Source organism: Bos indicus, chromosome 22 (assembly GCF_029378745.1).
Source record: "Bos indicus isolate NIAB-ARS_2022 breed Sahiwal x Tharparkar chromosome 22, NIAB-ARS_B.indTharparkar_mat_pri_1.0, whole genome shotgun sequence".
In the NCBI taxonomy this organism is placed as follows: domain Eukaryota; kingdom Metazoa; phylum Chordata; class Mammalia; order Artiodactyla; family Bovidae; genus Bos; species Bos indicus.
This window is the reverse complement of record NC_091781.1, coordinates 12606303-12622606: the sequence shown is the minus strand read 5'-3', so window position 1 is coordinate 12622606 and position 16304 is coordinate 12606303. Positions and strand designations below refer to the sequence as shown.

Sequence of the window (16304 nt, the reverse complement as noted above, 5' to 3'; positions counted from 1 at the left end):
CACTCGACAGGCTGACAGACGAGGCATTGTTCTCAGAAGACTGGCTGGATTCAGTTAAGACAATGAGATGGACAGAAGCTCCTGAGGAGAGTCCAAGGCTGTAGGGGATGAACTTCACTGTGCTCTGTGGTACGTGGGTTTGTCAGACGTGAACAAGTGGTGGTGTGGGTCGCAGTGCCTCTGCCTGATACAGGGAAGTGTATCATGTCTCTATTCCCCAAGCCTAGAATACTGTAAGACACCTGGGATCATTTTCTAAAGTGCGTAACTCTTACTGAAAGTTTGATTGCTCCATCTGTCGCTGATTCTACATTCCACTTTGACATTCTGAATACTAGTAATCATTATACCATAATTTAGTTGCTGATCCAAAAGAGAGTGGGAGATTCATTTGTACCTGTATTTTCATCCGTGCACATCTGGTGAATAGATCTCTGTTGTGGGCTTCTCTTGGTATCATTTGCTTCTTTTTTCCCTAAAAAATGAAGCAGTAGAATGTATTCTGGTTAATTTAGTGTTTTGATGACTGAAGTTGTAGTTAACTCAAGTGTCTTAATCACAGAGCTTCACACACACAGCCCCAGGAAGGATCATGGTATTTCATCTAGATACTGTCTGTCAGATGGAGGATGGGCTGGCTAGGAGGGGGTATAATGACAAAATTACATGCAAACTTTTTAAAGTCCACCTCATCATCATAGAGGAAAAATGACATATATCCAGTTAATTCACCATCACTAGGTAAAAAATAGTCATTTCTCTTAATAAATCTGAGCTCTACAAACCTGATTTTTGCTTATAATGCTAATAAAATTCCAGAGTCCTGCTCTAAAAATGCAAATCTTCATAATTAAGTAAAGCACCCCAAGAAAAGATTTGAAGGAATGTCCTCCTCGCTTACAGCTCTGGAAAGAGACGTGGTTTTTGCATTGTAAACTCAATGAAATATCCTTTGACAAGGTAGCAAATTGAGAACTTCTAGAAAATATCAATGTAGTTTTCTCATTGTACTACAGAGATCTTTGTGACTATTCATGTCATTTGTCCTGTTCTTAATACATCTCAGATCTTGGAAATGTTCAAAGGGGTCTTATAAAATTGTGAAGATTCTAGACACACACACAAAAAAAAACCTCCAGAAAAAAAATCTGTAATTCTAACTGGTTGTCTTAGTTGATACTTTTTCTAGTGATAATGATGTAATTGGCAACTTCTGTCTAACTGTATAAATCTTTGTAAGATTTTTCTGTCAGATCAGATGAAGATCACTAGAATGTTCCTCTTCTCCCAACTACTTGACAGAATAATTGAAATCATATGACTCTACAAGTTTTCTTACTTAAAAAATTAATCATGATCTACTAACAAGTATTGAACTTACACTCCCACTGTAAGTATTGAACTTACACAACCACAAAAGCTGAACAAAACATGCAAAAGAATTGTTTGCAGGCACTGGGGAGCAAATATTGCAGGGCTTTGATCCTTGAGAGAAAGGAAGCAAGAGAAGATTTCCCCTGGTTTTCTGCCTGAAGATAGTTTTCAAACTGTCCTACAGGGGAAAAGAGCCTGAGCGTGGAGAAGAAGAGTCAGAGATCAGAGCCAGGGGTCGCTAAGACTGCAGGGACCCAGAAGGGGTTTGAGATGCAAGCAACAGATAGTAGGGACCTGCTAAGAAGACACAATAACTTTTCTCAGATCCTTGGCCAGTTCCAAAGTTGTGCGTTTGCAGGGTGAAACTGTGGGAAGGCCAGGGGGAAGAAGCCAACAGTTACAAAGAGGTTGATAACTACGTAGAAACATCAGGGCTTGCACATTACTGGGGCAATTGCAAGACCCTGGTGAACACCCTAGACTTTCAGTTGAAGCCCCAGAAAGATCTCACCCTAGGGCAGGGGAGCATGCCTAGGAGAAACGGCAAAGACAAACAAGCCCTAACAAGGCCTAAAACCAAACCTGGACAGGACCAAGGTGATCCTCCAGTAATTTAGCTTAATCCAGAACCTCTGCCACCTAATATCATGCTACTACAGTGTTCAGCCCACAATAAATTTACAGGATTGGAAGATACAGGAAAATGTTCACCATGGAAACACGTAATCCTTTAAGTCGAAATACTTCCTCAAACTCCAGGGTGACTTTGGTGGCCCAGATAAAGGGCCCTAATAGGTAAATCGGTAATATACATTTTCTCCAAAGCTTAGTTCCTCAACATTAAATAACACCACGAGCAGAACCCCAAACTTGAAAGTATCTACCTAATCCAGGGAACAGTTCTGTTAAAGCCATAATATATTCACTTAACCAAAGAGATTGTAATCAAGTTAATCAATTGCCCCATACTCAGATTTATGATGACTTCAAAGTTTTCTCTGGGGAAAAAAAAAAGGATGATTTTTATCTGCATATCTGAAGAATCCAGTTTGGTAATATTTCCCAAACAAAGGATGTTTGATGGGAAATTCTGGAATGGTAATTGCCAAATACTTACAAACAAAAGTTTTCCCACTTATATACAAGATGAAAGTTCTTCCTCTACCAGACACCATGTCAACATGCTAAAGGCCAGTGAATCTGGACTTGCTCCTCAGGACAATACTTTATTGAACTCTGTTTTCAGCAGATGATTTTGCTTAGAAAAGAAGGGTCATATTGGTGAAATGAATACTCAGAGCAGTAGGCATGAATCCAACACACACAAAAGAAACTCGATAAATACTTCACTACTTGCCTAGCAAGTTCCTGTACATATCATTGTAATTACCATTTATAATTCAAGGACAGCACTTACATACTTTGATTGAATACTTGAGAATTGCATATAAAAGCTCTGGATTTTTAGTTTTTTGTATTTTCTTGTAATATTTTAGGTACTCATTTAAAATCCTGGGTCAATGAGATTCATCCTAGATGAATAAGACTTCGAATTAAAAGTGTGTACAATTCAAGTATGAATTTGGATATGTATGAGCTAAAATACAAGCCTATCCCTACAAAACTGCCTAGTTATTACCTAATCATGAGAAGACATCAGACCAAATCCAAATTGAGGACATTTAACAAAATAACAGGCCAGTGTGCTCTTCAGAACTGTAGAGATCATGAGAGAACAACTGTCTGAGGACCCTTCCAGATTAAGGGAGATTAAAGAAACACGTTAACTAAAGGTGATGGCTGATCCTCGGTCCACTCCAAGGATGGTTGGTGAAATCTAGATGTCTGTTGATTAGATGAGAGCATTTCCTCAGGGTCATTTTCTGATTTGGATCACATCTGTAATTTAATCTCAAAAGGCTTAGAAAAAATATATAAGTGCATATGCAGAGAGAGAGTGGTAAAGCAAATATGACACAGTGTCAACATTCAAGTGATGGAAGTACATCTGAAATTTTCCTACTGTTGGCAGTTTTTTTTTTTTTTGTAAATCTGAAACAATTCTTAAAATCTACCCACCAAGGCATTCTCCTGTTTTTCTAAATGAACACAGAATGACAGCTGCCTATCTGGTGGCAGTCTGTTCTCTGCCTCCCTGTTTTACTCACAGAACATTCAAAATTCTTTCCCCCATTTTCCTCCTAGTATGCTAGCCAAGTTCAATAGTTTTATTCCTCTGACACACATAATCTTTTCATTCCTTTTTCTATCAACCACAACGCTGAAAATGGTTATTTTTAGGAGATTCTGTACGAGACAAAGCATTAGCATCTTTTCATTGAAAGTTGCTAGTCTACAGGGAGCAAAATTCTAACAAGATGTGGGCTTTGTTGTTCCACAAGTATTCCCCACACGTAAACCCAGCTGTATGAGGAAAGAGGCTGATCCTAAATAAGAAGAGAAACTCATTTTCAAATTATGACAAGCAATAAAAGAACTGGGGAAAAAGAAGCCAAAGAATGCTATTGATCTAGCCCCGGTAACATGGGACTTTACACCCCGGAGAGCCTGGGTTGAGGTTTGGAGACTCTGTCGAGTCTCAGACAATCCCAAACACTAGCCAGAACCTTCCAGGAAGGCCCACGGCCCACAGCAGAATCCCCTTGGGGTCCTCTGTGCTTATTTCCTCCTTTCTTCTGTGTCCTCCCGACCTTGGCTGCTATTACCCCGTTCCCCTTCGGATAGAGTGAAATTGACCCGTACAGAAATGCGCGCTCGCCGCCAAAAGTGAAGCACAACACGCAGCGAGAGGAAAACCCGTGGAACCCCTTACCTTCAAGCAGCAGCTGTTTGAGACAGGCTCCACGTCTGCACCAGGTCCCGGGGTGGGGTGGGGGCCCCTCAGTGCATGCAGAATATATAGGGGCAGATTACATATCCGGGTTTTCATTACACAAGGTGTTTTTGATGGGTTCTCAGCCAAGATCCACTTAAAAACAAAGCTACACAAAGACTACAAAAAGGCCACACAAAGTTTAAACAAAAGGCTAAAGAAAGACCAAACAAAAGCCAAAGCAAGTTTAAACAAAGAAGGAAACAAAGGCGAAACAAAGGCCTAACAAAGACAAAAACAAAGAGCAAAACAAAGGGCAAAAGAAAATCTAAACAAAAGCTGGGCTAAGCCACAACCGCATCACTGCCTCACACACACACACCATACTACATGCTATCCCCATGCACGCACCAACTCTGGTCTTCCACCTCCCATGTCATCAGACTCCTGCCAAACTCCTCACTAAGGCTCACTCCACACCAACTGTACCCCATCAAACCACACACCAGGTCCAACCACACCACACACCCTTCCAGTGCGCCACGCCACCTCAGCGAGCATGTCACCCCATCGTGCTATACACACACCACACACCACAAGCCAAACCCACCCACCACAAAAGGCGTTGGAGTCACGCTGGTACATGTCTATTTTTAGGCTTCTGTTTCTGTACTCTATGCAGATTAAATACACATACATGTTGCCTTCCCTAACACACCTCCCCACACATGCCCAAGATAACATTCACACACATGCCCTCATACACTAAACAAGAGCACCTTGGTCTAGTCACAACTGAGCTTGGATTTGGAAGATTCTGTGACATTACCTGTTGCATTCAAATTTATGCAAACTTTTGAAAAAGATCATCTCTTTTGGTACCTGATTTCTGTAACTAATCTCATGCAACTAACATGGTAATATCGACTTCAGTCTTAGACATTTGCATTTTCTTATCATTGTCCGGTAACTCGTGGGTCATACCATTGAGTCCTATAGCTCTGTGCCTCTGTTAAATTTCATGGTTCCTATAAGCCTGTGCTTCTGCAAAAGTTCCTTTTATGTACATAGAGCAATACACAAATGATTTGAAAGAGGAAAGATCACTTCTGAAACTAATCCAACCAACAGCAGCCTTGCCTCGTAAATTCCAGAGCTCCTGATGGTGAGATATAAAGGCCAACACTGCTGTCAAGTTTCCTTTTAGGCTCTTGTCTGTTGTATGCAAAAAAGAATCACCCAGGGAACCTTGAAAAGGCAACCTATTGGACTACAGACATCCAAAGAAATCTCATTGTGCACTAACCTCATGGCTAGTTAAACATGTGTCTCTGAGTAAGGAGTTATGAATGTATGCTGACTGACTCCTGCCATGAGGCCAGGGCTCTGCCAGTGCTGCAGGGGATGTGTTTGAGGGCTAGGTAGAGTGAGGTGGTTGAGAGCATGGGCTCTGAGCACTGGGATGGTCACAGGACTCCGACTCTAAGTACAAGCCCAGGGCTTGTTGACAAGCGGTGGAATGGGCAGACAGGCTGGCCTTCGCATGGGCAGACCTCAGAATCCAAGTAGCTGGAAGGTTTTCCCATTTGGTCATTCCGTCTCTTCAGCAAAGAGCAATCTATCTTCCAGTCTAGCAGGGTAGGGAAGGTGGGGGAGTTGGAGTATCTTACCACTGATATTCTGTGATCAGGGTGGGCAAGGGGCCTACATGAGTTATGTAGATGTTCCCTTTTTAAGCCCTGCCCATCACCCTGCTCTGCCCAGCTTCTGAATCTGGAAATTTCTCCGTAATAAACTTCCCAGAACCAGGGCAGGTCAGTGCAGTAAACCTGGAAATCTGTTCAGAATGTGCACCTTCCCACACCTTGCCACACTTTCTGCTCTGCCTGCCACCCAAGCCTGGAGATGAGTGGTGTTTCGACACATGATTGTGACATGCTTTTTTCTGGCATGGCCCCTGCCAGCTCTTACGATGGAACTTCTCAGACAGCCAAGCCAGTTACCGCCTTCCACTCATTTCTACTTTCCCAAATTGTGTTATAATTACCCATCTTTTGTTTAATGGGTTAAAACCTTTTTAAAAATTCTCTACTGCCCCTGTGAGAGTTTAAAAAATCATTCTTTACCTTTTAAAAAATATTGTACTATAATTTTAGTAAAAATTTTTGGATAAAAGTAGATAAATAAGCTTGTATAGTCAACCTGTCACTTTTAACCAAAAAGAAAAAAAAAAACTATTATTGTTTTTATTGGGATATGGTGGCTCAGTAATAAAGGATCTGCCTGCAATGCAGAAGACCTGCGTTCAATCCCCGGGTTGCAAAGATCCTCTGGAGGTGGGCATGACAACCCATTCCAGTATTCTTGCCTGGGAAATCACATGGACAGAAGAGCCTGGCAGGTTACAAAGAGTCAGGCATGACTTAGCAACTAAACAACAACAACATAATTCATATACTATAATAGTCATGATTTTAAACTGTAAAATTTAGAGACATTTAATATTTAATATAATCACTCTACACGTGGACATCACCAGGTGGTCACTATCAAAATCAGATCCTTTATATTCTTTGCAGCCAAAGATGGAGAAGCTCTATATAGTCAGCAAAAACGAGACCAGGAGCTGACTGGCTCAGATCATGAACACCTTATTGCCAAATTCAGACTTAAACTGAAGACAGTAGGGAAAACCACTAGACCATTCAGGTATGACACAAATCAAATCCCTTACAATTATACAGCAGAAGTGACAAATAGATTCAAGGGATTAGATCTGATAGACAGAGTGCCTGAAGAATGGATGGAGGTTCATGACATTGTACAGGAGGCAGTGATCAAGACCATCCCCAAGAAAAAGAAATGCAAAAAGGCAAAATGGTTATCTGAGGAGGTCTTACAAATAGCTGAGAAAAGAAGAGAACCTAAAGGCAAAGGAGAAAAGGAAAGATATAAGCATCTGAATGCAGAGTTCCAAAGAATAGCAAGGAGAGATAAGAAAGCCTTCCTCAGTGATCAACATAAAGAGAAAGAGGAAAACAATAGATTGGGAAAAACTAGAGATCTCTTCAAGAAAATTAGAGAAACCAAAGGAATATTTCATGCAAAGATGGGTATAATAGAAATGGTATGGACCTAACAGAAGCAGAAGATATTAAGAAGAGGTGGCAAAAATACACAGAAGAACTATACAGAAAAGATCTTAATGACCCAGATAACCATGATGGTGTGATCACTCACCTAGAGCCAGACATCCTGGAGTGCAAAGTCAAGTGGGCCTTAGGAAGCATCACTATGAACAAAGCTAGTGGAGGTGATGGAATTCCAGTTGAGCTATTTCAAATCCTAAAAGGTGATGCTGTTAAAGTGCTGCACTCAATATGCCAGCAAATTTGGAAAACTCAGCAGTGGTCACAGGACTGGAAAAGGTCAGTTTTCATACAAGTCCCAAAGAAAGGCAATGCCAAAGAATGTTCAAACTACCACACGATTGCACTCATCCCACACACTAGCAAAGTAATGCTCAAAATTCTCCAAGCAAGGCTTCAACAGTATGTGAACTGAGAACTTCCAGATGTTCAAGCTCAATTTAGCAAAGGCAGAGGAACCATAGATCAAATTGCCAACATACACTGGATCATAAGAGTTCCAGAAAAACATCTATTTCTGCTTTATTGACTACGCCAAAGCCTTTGACTCTGGATCACAACAAACTGTGGAAAATTCTGAAAGAAATAGGAATATCAGACCACCTTACCTCCCTCCTGAGAAATCTGTATGCAGGTCAAGAAGCAACAGTTAAAACTGGACATTAAACCACAGACTGCTTCCAGAGTAGGAAAGGAGTACATCAAGGCTGTATTATTGTCACCCTGCTTATTTAACTTCTATGCAGATTACATCATGCAAAATGCTGGGCCAGATGAAGCACAAGCTGGAATCAAGATTGCCAGGAGAAATATCATTAACCTCAGATATGCAGATAACACTACCCTTATGGCAGAAACCAAAGAGGAACTAAAGAGACTCTTGATGAAAGTGAAAGAGGAGAGTGAAAAAGCTGGCTTAAAACTCAACATTCAAAAAATTAAGATCATGGCATCCAGTCTCATCGCTTCACGGCAAACAGATGGGGAAACAATGAAACAGTGAGAGACATTATTTTCTTGGGCTCCAAAATCACTGCAGATGGTGACTGCAACCATGAAATTAAAAGACACTTGCTCCTTGGAAGAAAAGCTATGACAAACCTAGACAGCATATAAAAAGCAGAGACATTACTTTGCCAACAAAGGTCCGTCTAGTCAAAGCTATGTTTTTCCAGTCATGTATGGATGTGAAGGTTGGACTATAAAGGAAGCTGAGCGTGGAAGAATTGATGCTTTTGAACTGTGGTGTTGGAGAAGACTCTTGAGAGTCCCTTGGACTGCGAGGAGATCCAACCAGTCAATCCTAAAGGAAATCAGTCCTGAATATTCATTTGAAGGACTGATGCTAAAGCTGAAACTTCAGTACTTTGGCCACCTGATGCAAAGAACTGACTCACTGGAAAAGACCCTAATTCTGGGAAAGATTGAAGATTGGAGAAGGGGATGACAGAGGGTGAGATGGTTGGATGGCATCACTGACTTGATGGACGTGAGTTTGAGCAAGCTCTGGGAGCTGGTGATGGACAGGGAGGCCTGGTGTGCTGCAGTCCATGGGGTTGCAAAGAGTCAGACACGACTGAGCGACTGAACGGAACTGAATATAATCACAAGGATGTGAAAGCACCGTCACTATCTAATTATGTAGCATTTTCCTCACTCTAAAAATAAACTCATACTGATTAGCAGTGAAACATAATACTATTTGATATCAGCACGTAGAGTCAGACATTAAAGGAGTTAAGAGGATACAGCAAATACTGTGTTGGCCATCACTGAATATTAATACAAAGTGAGGGAATCTCTATAGAAAAAGTTACCTTAGGAAAGACACTGATGAGAGGAGGATGTCTCCATATTCTTCCTAGCAGGTTAAATGTGCATGAAGTCACAGCTACAGTTAGACAGGTGTATACCTGATAAAATCATTTCCCAAAGTATGTGTTGTAAAAGATAGGCTAGAGACAGACATTCAGATTAATGGCAATGCTATTTTTCCTGTGGAAATATGAAAAAATGGCCTTTATAAATAACTGTAAAACCATTAAATTATTGCAGGGTAAATAATACTGAATTGATCAAATCAGAGAGAAACAAACTGAAGCGTCTCTTTGTTTGCCCTTCAATCCTCACTTTCAGAGTAAATCTGTCTCCTCCGAGACTTTGACCTGCACCTTACCAATTTTGAACTGTCCCCAACTTTCAGCAGTAATCAGAGGAATACGACACCCAGTTAGCTACCAGCCATTCAGACAAAGCCTCTGTGTGTTCCCGAGTTCCACATCCAGTGTCTCTCTCTCTTTCTCTCTCTTCTTGGACGCAGTCACAATTGTGTTCTGGCTACTAGTGACCTATATGTACATTATGTTCTCTGCTTAAAGGACTGGATTTTATCCAGTTGCTGGGTTAAAAGTCACTCTTTAGAAGACACACTTCTGTTCAACTTTCTGAACCCAAACCATGGATTGATTGTACTACCCCTTTTAATTTTACCATTAGAAAAGGAAAGAGTGGACACAGGGTAGCAATAAGCAAAGATTCTAGCAAGAGGAGAGAGTCAGAATAAGAATGTATTGTTGTGATGTGTTAAAGAAAACCCAAGCTAAATAGTAATTAAAGTGTAAAAACCAGATTTTACTCAGGAACTATTGCAGTAGGAGAAAAGAGACCACAGTATAAAACTGGGCTCAACTCCAAATACAATATGGGCAAGTGGAGATTAATGCCAAAGAAGCAGATTGGAGGAGTTGATGGATGGAAAACTACTATCCCTGATAAGGAGGGGATTTCTAACTAAACTGACTTGACAGGATTCTGGTTAAAATCACAAGCTGTAATGGGCACTGCAAGGTCCCAGCTGGCATGCCACACAGAACTATATATAAAACCCGTGGTTTCCAAACACTGCAGGAAGCCCTTCTATGCACAGCAAGCTCTCAGGGTGCCATGGAATATTTAAAATGTCAAGAAAAACTCAACAATACTGGACCTCTGTCCGACATCCATGGACCAACAGCTTGCGATAATTCACCATTTCAATAGTACACTGAACTGTGTTTTTCACTTTGCTTGGTATTTTGGCCGCACTGTGAGGCTTACGGGATTCTAGTCCCCTGACCAGAGATGGAATCTGCACCTCCTGCAGTGGAAGCGTGGAGTCCTAACCACTGGACTGCCAGGAAATTCCCTCTACTGTTTTATTAGATGATATCATATTCTTTATAAGGGTGGATTTTTAGATGTTCGCTTGATAAAAAGCAAGTATTTCAAGAGAATCGTGAGGAACAGGAACTGAGAATGGCATTGTCACAACTCACCTCCTGCACGCAGCCCCATTAGTGGGTACTTGTAGTTTCTAAGAATAAAAACATTATTGTTTTTTTGTTCCTTCTCTTTTTACTTTTTTTTGGCTTCAGCATAGCTTGTGAGATCTTAGTTCCTTGACCAGGGATCGAACTCAGGCTCTCAGCAGTGAAAGTCCTAATCACTGGGAAGTCTTTTTTTTTCAGTTTCTGTGTGTTTTCAAATTACTGCTTAGTTCTGAGAACATAAATTCTAATGAGGTTATTTGGGTCTAACTGCCCCATGAAAAGGACTGTTAGGGATTTCTTTTGGCCTGTGGGTGCTGTGAAAAAAAAATTATAGAAACCCTAAAAACTCCTTGAACCGAGATGCTCAAGAATTCTGATATAAAATGACTGAGGTGTGCCACAATAAGATTGTCTTTCTCTTACTAGAAAAATGTTTACGATCTGCGGAAGCTCTGCAGTGACTCTGAAGAGCCCCGGGTTTCGTCCCAGAGCAACAGTATGAGAAACACAAAGAACAGAATAGCAGCATATACACGTGTCAGCCCCAGCCTCCCAGCTCACTCCACTCTCTGGTCCCTGCTTGGTGTCCATGCAGCTGTTCTCCGCATCTGTGTCTCTATTTCTGCCTTTCAAATGGGTTCATCTGTTTTTCTAGATTCCACATATATGCATTAATATACAGTATTTGTTTTTCTCTTTCTGACTTACTTCACTCTGCATTTTCTCTCTTCTAAAATAGTTCACCCCTGAAAAGAGTCAAATGTCCTTTTTATCAAAAGTCTGTCTTTTCGAATATTTCTTTTCTCTTTGGCTGTGTTGGGTCTTAGATGGGGCATGTGGGATCCTCACTGTGGCATCTTGTGCTGCAGTGGGCAGGCTCAGTTGCCCTGCAGCATGTGGGATCCTAGTTCCTGTTCCAGGGCTTGAACCAGCGTCCTCTGCATTCGAAGGCAAATTCTTCATCACTGGGTGGCCAGGGAAGCGCCTCTAAAGTCTGTCTTCAGAGGTTCTGGCCAGCTCCCTTACTTCAGGATCGGTTCTCACTGATCTTGGGAACATGTCTGTAATAGGTTGGGTCTACCTAGCTGCGTACAAGGGATGCGGCCAGGCCAAGTCAGTGGAAACAGCGGGAAGTCATCACTGATGGGAGGACGGTGATATAATGTATGGAATAAGAAGTGCCTATTCTTACTGGCTTGGGAATGGGATTCTTCGAGACTGCAGCCTGGCAGAAATGGTGAAAGTGAAAGTAGCTTAGTTGTGTCCAACTCTTTGTGACCCTGTGGACTATACAGTTCATGGAATTCTCCAGGCCAGAAAGGTGGAGCAGGTAGCCTTTCCCTTCTCCAGGGGATCTTCCCAACACAGGGATCGAACGCAGGTCTCCCACACTGCAGGTGGATTCTTTACCAGCTGAGCCACAAGGGAAGCCCAGAAATGGTGAAATGTTAGCCAAAGCAGCTTCCTCCTTCCACCAAGGTTACAGGCAGCTTGAGCTGGGTGCCATACCTCATAGGAGAACTCACACCACCATGGGCCTGGGCAGGCCTAGTTTCTGTCTCTTTTCCCTGTGTCCTTTCTGGCTTATCATTTGTCTGCATTTTTTATTTTGCCATAAAGTATTCTCTTTAATCACCACCTTGGAAGAAGCCAGGACGAGTTCAGTAGGCCTCGACCATGTACGTCTACTTCTGCTGTGACCTCTTCTGCCGGGGTGTGAGACAGGCAGGCAGTGAAAGGGACTCTCAGACGTGCTAAAGTCTGAAAGATGACCCCAGATAACCAGCTCTCTTTCCAAACACAGCAGCTTAACTAATGCCTCCCTGTCGAGAACAGCATTCAGGACGCTTGCTAAAATTATAGTGAGCTGGGACACCAGCTGGGGCCAGTCAATTCCTCCTTGTCTCAGATGGTGAGAGAAGTACCCCAAGCTGCTGCCTCTGCTGGGGACTTGAGTACCAGCCAGATGCACAGTGACAAAGAGCGGTCTGATGGTTTTTGCTGCAATGCTTTTAAAATTTCTTTGTATGATATAAAGCTACAACTGTTTAATTATTTGGCAGTGGTTTTTGCATTTTGCAATAAAGTTTTTGATGACCAAGAGCTCAGAGAGATGAAAGCCACGGTTTAATAGAAAACTGTGTTGAATCTCAGTTTCCCCAGAGAGTTGGGGACAAATGTGTAGCTTGCACCAAAGTTGTACAAGCATTTACATACCGCTGTGGACTCTGTGATGGTGTCAGTGACCCTCCCACGCTCCCCCTCAAAAAAGAGAGAAATCTTTTGTGGACATGAGAAATATCTTTGTGGATGTGAGAAAGCAACAGCGTCCACTTCTAAAGAATGTTAAGAAGGAGATGCATCCCACAATGGCAGGCAGTGTGACAGGCGCAGCTGCTGGACGTGCAATTACAGAGCACGCCGTGGTGACGCTCAGTTTACATCATATGACAGCCCCTTTTTACCCCAATATGTATTTATTTGACTGTGTCAAGTCTTAGTCGTGCTACACAGGATCTTTAGCTGTAGCACATGAGTTCTTGGTTGCGCCAAGTGGGATCTCGTTCCCTGACCAGGGATTGAACCCAGGCCCCCTGCACTGGGAACGTGGAGTCTTGGCCACTGGATCACCAGGCAAGTCCCAGATGACTGCCCTTTTAAGTATGCTTACTTTTTATTTGAAATTCGCTGCTAGGCATCAGATTTTAGGAAAGGTTGAGCCTTTGAAAAACTACTTCATAAATCAAACTAAATGTCCCTAATCGCTTTTGTAAATGAATTTGAACTCCATTAAAATACTCCAAGGATGGAGCACCAGAAACTTCAGTGTTTGAAGTTTCAGCAAATCACAATTATCATTAAACCCAAGAAACTTGCTAGTTCTCCCCACCCCATCATCCTTTTTGAGACACTGTGCTCTATTTTTATCTTATTTGGCTGCACTGAGTCTTAGTCGTGACATGTGGGATTGGTTGTTTCCTTTTGTTTTTTTAGTTGTGGCATGCGAACTCTTACTTGCGGCATGTGAGCTCTAGTTCCGAGACCAGGTATCGAACCTGGGCCCCTTGCCCTGGGAGTCCCAGCCACTGAAGCACCAGGGAGTCCCAGGATACTCTGTGTCCTGTGCTGCTTCCAAGTGCCCAGTGGCTGCAGCCCCTTCCCTACACGTGGGGGCTTCCTGCCATCACCTCCCTGGTAACTTACTTGGGAGTCCTTGTGCCTGGGTCTGCTCCTGGTGGGACCCAATCTAAGGCTAGCCCACAGGACAGTCTTCCTGTGAGTCATGCCCTTTTTTCCTTCATCTAACGGGGCCCTCATCGAACTTGGGGTCTGTGTCTACCTTGTATGAGAAGTCACATTTCCCCAGCTTAGCCCCAGGTCATCCTGAAGTTTGGCATGATTTAGCCAAGCATTTGCTGTCAAATCAGATGCCTTGTTCCTAAGAGCAGCTTCTGCTCTAACAAGTCCATTAACATTTGCTGAAACCTGGGACATCTCTGTATGAAAGGGTTAACCCATCCACTCAACTGTTATTTGCTTCAAGAAATACTCTTTTAAAAAATAAGCTGTGGTACATATACACAATGGAGTATTACTCAGCCATTAAAAAGAATACATTTGAATCAGTTCTAATGAGATGGATGAAACTGGAACCTATTATACAGAGTGAAGTAAGCCAGAAAGAAAAACACCAATACAGTATACTAACACATATATATGGAATTTAGAAAGATGGTAACAATAACCCTGTGTACGAGACAGCAAAAGAGACACTGATGTATAGATCAGTCTTATGGACTCTGTGGGAGAGGGAGAGGGTGGGGAGATTTGAGAGAATGGCATTGAAACATGTATAATATCATAAAAAATATATATATATATAAACAGATTGTACCAATTTGTACAAATACTATAAAATTATATTTGGTGTCTACGTAAACTACACTGCATAATATGTAACATTCTCTTTGATTATTAAAGAAAAATAACTTTATGCTTGACCAGTCAGAGATTACAAAGAAGTGCATGTCTAATTCCAGGGATCGAGTAAAGCAGTTAAGTCCTCCCGTGTAGGCTGCAGACTTGGTCTCCTGGAACCAGCAATTGGAAGAACTGGACACCAAAAGGCAGAGCGTCCAGGCTTACAAATAAGGAACTTGTTGCCTCTCTCTGCATCTGCAGTGTCTTTGTTAATCACAAAGTGTGATTTTGCATTCTGATTACCAGTGTCATCAGCCTTTGTACAGATTTGAGCAGAGCAAATCACAATCATAATCATTTTATGGCATGTGATTCTAATCTCTTCCCAAATTATTAAATTTTGAATATTATTTAACTGCAATGGTTGATTTAAAAAGACACACACAAGACTGAAAACCAAGATCCAACAAATACTTTGGTTGAGAACAAAGTATTTTAGAAAACCCGCTGTGCAGGCTATATTTTATGGTCAGTATTTTAATTTAAATATTTGATATTGGTTAAATCTATTTTTTTCTTAGTAAATTTTAGTGAAGGACAATGTTCAGCATAACTTGTTAATTTATCTTTATTATAAAGACTTTTAAATATACACAAAATTGGGGGGCATTCTCATTTTTTTGCCTAATTTCAGTAACTGTTGACATTTGTCTTTCTTGTTTCATTTATACCTAATCCTCACTCACCCTCTCCCCTACCCACATTCACTTTTTTCTTTTCTTTTCTCTTTTTTTTTTTTTTTTACTGAGGATGGGTTTAGAAGTTTCAAAATCAAATCTCAACCATTATTTCACCCACAAATCTGTACAATTTACTGTCTCTAACAAATTATGATTTTTTAAATTGCCCACAATGCTGTTATCATGCCTAACAATTTAACAGTAATTCCATAGTTAACAAGATGATTCATTTGTGATTGTTGTTGATATTCAGTAATTCAAAGTGGCAGTAGGAAAGAGCTCAGCTGGTACTTTATTTTGAAAATATAAATTGTCATAAGATTTTGCTTCTGTTTCAAATTCACCAGCTAATCTTGTCTGCAAATTCAGTGAAGCCGGGGGAAAAAACAGAACTCTCCGTCTATTAAGGATTGTTTAAGGTAAAGTTACACAAAAAGACAGTTTCTTCTATCCCCAATTTTAAATAAAATGTTTAAGCTCTGTTTTATAAATTCTCAAACAACATTAGGATTCTGTGGGACTTCCCAGGTAGCTCAGTGGTAAAGAAACCACCTGCCAATGCAGGAGACACAGGAGATGCGGGTTCGATCCCTAGGTCAGGAAGATCCCCTGAAGGAGGAGATGGCTACCCACTTCAGTATTCATGCTGGAGAATCCCATGGACAGAGGAGCCAGCAGGCTACAGTTCATGGAGTCGCAAGGAGTTGGACCCGACTGAAGGGACTTAAGACGGCAGACCAAAAATGACTTTTGTTTTGCTGAAGTTAAATTGTGGCCCTACTTTGGGTGGATATTAAATAGCGGGGCTACCTGTCAGTTAAAGCCTTTACTTCCTGTGGCAGTACAGGCATGCTCACCCCATGAGGAAAATGTTGAGCTCTCTCTAGAGTGGGGACTGCTTCCCAGGTGGCTCAGTGGTAAAGAATCTGCCTGCCAATGCAGGAGACACACGTTTGATCCTTGGGTTGGGAAGATCCCC

General features: G+C 41.6%; 1 protein-coding gene across 7 annotated transcripts in view; it reads right to left on the bottom strand.

The window, feature by feature from the left end:
• Positions 1-4481, bottom strand: part of MOBP (myelin associated oligodendrocyte basic protein) — a 45114-nt gene extending 40633 nt beyond the window's left edge. For 3 of the 7 annotated variants that reach the window (XR_011562936.1, XR_011562935.1, XM_070776109.1), the window contains exons 1-2: positions 4208-4476; positions 398-475 (exon numbers count right to left, since the gene is read on the bottom strand). The gene's annotated coding sequence lies outside the window, so the exon portion shown is untranslated. Of the gene's footprint in view, positions 1-397; positions 476-4207 lie in introns of all 7 variants that reach the window. The other 4 variants (XR_011562937.1, XR_011562938.1, XM_070776110.1 and 1 more) reach the window with 4 other exon arrangements.
• Positions 4482-16304: the final 11823 nt, after the last annotated feature.